General features: G+C 44.8%; 1 pseudogene; it reads left to right on the plus strand.

Moving 5' to 3' along the window:
* The first annotated feature begins 2,901 nt into the window (after positions 1 to 2,901).
* Positions 2,902 to 3,712, plus strand: LOC147453977 (uncharacterized; annotated as a pseudogene).
* The last annotated feature ends 1,471 nt before the right edge of the window (positions 3,713 to 5,183 follow it).

Raw genomic sequence — 5,183 nt, forward strand, 5'->3', positions numbered from 1 at the left:
GGACGATAATAGAACTATCTATCTCTCTCTCTCTCTCTCTCTCTCTACTCTATCTCTCTCTCTCTCTCTCTCTCTCTACACTACTCTTATTTCTCTACTTTTCTCTCTTCTCTACTCTCCTCTCTTCGTTCTCTAATTTCTCTCTTTGTTTTCCTATCTTCACTCTCTATTTCCTCTCTCTCTCTCTACAGTATCTCTCAAAGTTTTCTCTCTCTTATTTTTATTTTTTCATTCCTCTCTATCTCTCTATTATATGTCTGTTATACATAATTTTCTCTCTATCTCTCTATCAAAGTTTTCTCTCTCTACTTTCCCTACCTTTTTCAGTTTTCTATTTCTTTCTTTTTTTCTATTTCTCTCTATCTCTCTAATGTATATCTATTTATACCTATTTTCATCTTTGTCTTTCTTTAATTCTTCTTTCCCTCTACTTTTGTTTCTCATGAGTGGATGTGTGATATGTTCAACCTTGCACTTCAACATGGTTTGCCTTATGATTGGAGTACTAATTGGGTTAAGCCTTTGCATAAAGGAGGGGATGTAAAGAATGTAAGCAACTACCGGACTATAATGATTGGGTCTCTTATGGCAAAGTTGTTTGGGTGCATAATGGAGATGAAATTGAGTGATTGGGCTGAAGAGAATGACAAGCGTGCAAAGGGACAAGCGGGTTTTCGTCGATGCCATAGCACCATTGATCATCTTGTCACTCTTCATGTTCTCATGGAGGAAAGTCGGTTGAAAGGCAAGCGATTGTATTGTTGTTTTGTGGACTTTAAGAAAGCCTTTGATATGATTCCACGTAACAATTTGTGGAGAAGGATGGAAGAACTCCAAGTGCCAAGTGAGTTTATGCTTGCGGTTTCTCGAATCTATGAGAAGGTGATTTGTCAATTGCGCATGGGAAGAGAAATTTCAGAAATTTTTGTAAGCACTATTGGGGTTAAACAAAGATGTCCATTGTCACCAACTCTCTTTGGTCTATGCATCGATCAATTGGAACAAATGGTACTTGACTTTATGCAAGAAGAAGGCATTGAAGAGGTCACTATTTGCAATGCGGTAATCATGCTTTTGTTGTATGCGGATGATGTAGTGCTTCTAGCACACACTTTAGAAGATGCACAAAAGCTTATGGTTGTCCTTGAGAACTTTTGCTTGCATAGTGGGCTGATTGTAAATGAATCCAAAACAAAGGTTATGCTTGTGAAAACCAACCATAAGGAGAAGCCATGCATTGTGTACAACAACGAGACACTTGAAGTTGTTGAGAGCTTTAAGTACCTTGGCCTTGAGGTTCCATCCAATCACAAGTGGCATGAATGTGCTATGCGTCGTTTGGAAGCGGGAAAGAGAGCATATTATGCATTTGAGAACATGTGTAATGCGGGAAACATCAAGTGTTGGGTTCTCAAGAAGTATCTTTTTGATGCATTGGTGACACCGGTTCTTCTTTATGGAGTTGAAGTGTGGGGCGGGAGCATCTCAAAGTCTACTTGGAAAGAGTTTGAGAATGTCCAAAAGCGTTTTCTTACAAACTTTCTCCAAGTTAAGACACAAACACCATATATGCTCCTACTTCTTGAGTCGGGATCTCTTCCAATTGAGGTTATGGGCATGGAAAGGGTTGTGGAGTACATGATAAAGATGCATCAAAGCCCCTCACATCGACTTCCTACAATTGCATGGGAAGCAAGAAAAAAAATTCAAAAGACGCATAAAAGCAAGATCTTGAGCACGGGATGGATGCAAGACATAAAGAAGTGGTTTGGGAGATGGGATGCATTACACTTGCTACATGATGCTTCAATTGACTCTCAAGTGAATGAAGCTTTTCTACAACGCCAATGTATTACGGCTTGGGAGAAATCTGGTGGGTCACGCTTCATACATTACACCACCTATATTGCCCCCAACTACAAAACCATGTTCTTCGCTGAGAGAGGGAACCGTACTCACACTTACATGCTTGAGCCTATTCCCTTGTCCGCGATAGGCACTATCGCAGCAATTCGGCTTAGCTCCCATTTCCTTCGATGCGAGATAGGGCGTTGGGGCAATGGAGAAGAGTCAAATCGATTGTGCACATTATGCTCACTGCAAGTTCTAGAGTCTGAGTACCACACACTACTAGAGTGCTCAGATTTTGATCACATCCGAACTTGCTTCTCTCACATTTTCAGCCATAACTTAGACCTACACACTTTCCTCTCCCAGCCAAAGTGTGGGCTCTCCATTGCGACTCTCATCACTACAATTTTGGAGCATCGAGAGTCACTCATCAGCCATACACATACTACATCACATGTAACTTTGGTCCCATAGGTCATATTTGACCTGCGAGGGCGATAATAAAATCTATCTATCTATATCTGTCTCTGCATCTCTCTCTCTCTCTCTCTCTCTCTCTACTTGCATTTGTCTATTTCTACTCTCTCTCTCTCTCTCTCTCTCTCTCTCTCTCTCTCTCTCTCTCTCTCTCTCTCTCTCTCTCTCTCTCTCTCTCTCTCTCTCTCTCTCTCTCTCTCCCTCTCCCAGGCCTCCCTAGGGCGAGGGGCAGCCCTGCGGGAGAGCTTTTCACAGCCATAGCTCCGCCCCGCCTCCCATGTCCAGCAGAATACCTGCTCGATAGGCCTCACTCGGCAGCTCCTGCTCCGACTCAACCCGAGTTCGTCCTGCCCGACTAATGAGTGCCCCTGCCCAACTGAACTCTGTCGACACAATCAATATTGAGCCCTAACTACAGGCGACCCTTCCCATGCAGAGCCTCGACTGCGAGGAAACCGGAAGAGACTCAAATAAGCAAATCTGACCCTTCCCACGAGAAACTCAGAGCCTCAAGTGGGAGGAAACCGGAAGAGACTTGAGTAAGAAGAAACTTCTCCCACCTGGAAATCTGCAATGCAACGCGAGGGTTCTCTCTCCCCAATCAAACGGGCCCGTCTTTTTGTGCCCACCCCACGGGTGGATCCAATGGACCGTCTCCAATCTCAAATTCGAGAGCTCAAGGACAAGAATGCAGAACTCAAGGTGCGTCTTGCAGCCCTTGAGACACGTCTCTCCTCCTTGGAGTCCCAAAAGCAAGACGATAGTGAGCACCTTCTCGCCAAAGCAAAGGAGGTCGAACACACCCTAACCGCAAACATGGCCAACCTTGTCACCCAAGTTCAAGAAGCAACCATCACGGTCTGCTCCAAAGTAGAAGAGTGCATGCAAGAACGTCGCCGACGGGAAGGACTAGCACTATCCGTTCGAATCGGTGGCTTGCCATCTACTTGGTGGGGGGAGAGTGATGACTACACATCAACTCTAGTGAAGCTTAACCAAGCCATCCACCCAACGGAGTTCGACCCCAACACAATTGACAAGGTTCACCACGAGAAGCGCACCAACCAAGGCATCTTGGTCTTCAAGGCTAAAGAGGTACGTAGAGCAGTTCTACAACAAGCACAACTTCTCAAGGGCACCAAAATTTGGATAAGCGAGGCATTGACACCCGCCCAACTCAAAGTTAAGAAACAAGAACTCCAAAAGGTTCGTGAAGCACGAGCAATTGGAAAATGGGCCGTCTACCGAGGCGGCAAGGCCATCATTAAGGAATTTTGAGCTCCAAAAACTCCCAAGCCACCTTTTCCTTTTCCCTCTCCTAAGTGACATGTGTCACAATTTTGTTGTATCTACTTTAGTCATAATTCTCCATGTACTCCTCTAGTAAAGAGGCACAACCGTGTACGTTTTCTTGGTCCCATGGGTCATATTTGACCTCCGAGGACGATAATGAAATCTATCTATCTATCTCTCTCTCTCTCTCTCTCTCTGTGTCTCTCTCTCTCTCTCTCCCCCCCTTTTCTATTTCTAATGTACTTTCTATTTTTCTCTTTCCTCATCCTCTGCCTCTAGAGCAGCACACTCTGAAACAATGGACCATGTCCCCTCTCCACCACAAAATCAAGAAAAGCCATAGGAATCCCACGCGCGCCATTCAACCCCTTACGATGCTCTCTGCCCTGAGATGAATATCAATGCGTACTACCAAAAGAAGTTCTTCGTCCACCCACCTCTGGACTGTCGATGATGCTCGCGTGAAGCAAGAGTTAAATGGAATGGTGTGGGGCACTATCATGGAAGGGGAGTGGGACCCTGTGATGGAAAGGGAGTAGGTCGCCCGGTAAAAGGAAACCATAGAAGGAGGTTCCATCAGTGCGAGGCTCTAGATGTAGGGAGTCCTCCCTGGTTCCCACATAGCATAGTATATTGAGAGAGATCGTAGGCCACAAGCTAATGGGGACTGCAATGGCCAAACAATACCTCTGTCAAAGGGAGGTACTCCTCTCGGAAAGAGAGTGCACCTTGGAGGTATGGATCTAACACTCGTGGAGGAACCTGGATAGATGGGCTGACACCTCAATAAGTGTAAGAGGTCCATGCCAGCTAATAATAAAGAGAAATATACACTCATTCTCTCAAAACATTAGCTATAGATACTCTCAAATCCATTTCTTGGACTTACCGTCAACTAGGGTCCACTCAAGGCGATGTCCATCCTTGACAGGGGCCCATCTGGGACGTGAACCGACCAAAGGAAGAATGATTGGGATGCTCCCTTGTATGTGGTTTGTTGTCGAGCATCTACATTAAAGCTAGTAAATATTAGGACCTAGCTCTTATCTACATACATCTACATGTCTATACCCAATCCTCTCTCTCTCTCTCTCTACACCGCTTTTTCTCATTCTCACAAAGATACATACATACAATCACTCACACAAATGTACACTATTATACCTAAGTAGGAGCTAGTAGTGCCAATAGTCTAGCGGAACCTCTTTAGATATCATCACAATTTCAATTGTGGTAAAACTAAGGGTGCATTGCGGTAATCCATACATGAGTGGACCATAGAACGCAACACCACGATTAAAAACGGACTATATCCAAGAGGAAGTGTTTAATTATCGGGTGCTAGATCCCTTGCTTAGTGTCTACATACATGAACTGACAAGTGCAAGCGCAAAATGGACCTCAGTGGCCTCTATGCCAGGCCCGTCCATGCATACATCGTCATGGGAAGTGAATAGGGGGCACCACCTAGCTTTGAGCGGCTAGGGACGTGGACATCAATGATTTAAATAACACTAACACAACACACCACACAGAGAGAGAGAGAGAGAGAGAGAGAGAGA

The sequence above is a fragment of the Adiantum capillus-veneris genome, chromosome 7 (assembly GCF_014529385.1).
Source record: "Adiantum capillus-veneris isolate H3 chromosome 7, ASM1452938v2, whole genome shotgun sequence".
Taxonomy (NCBI): domain Eukaryota; kingdom Viridiplantae; phylum Streptophyta; class Polypodiopsida; order Polypodiales; family Pteridaceae; genus Adiantum; species Adiantum capillus-veneris.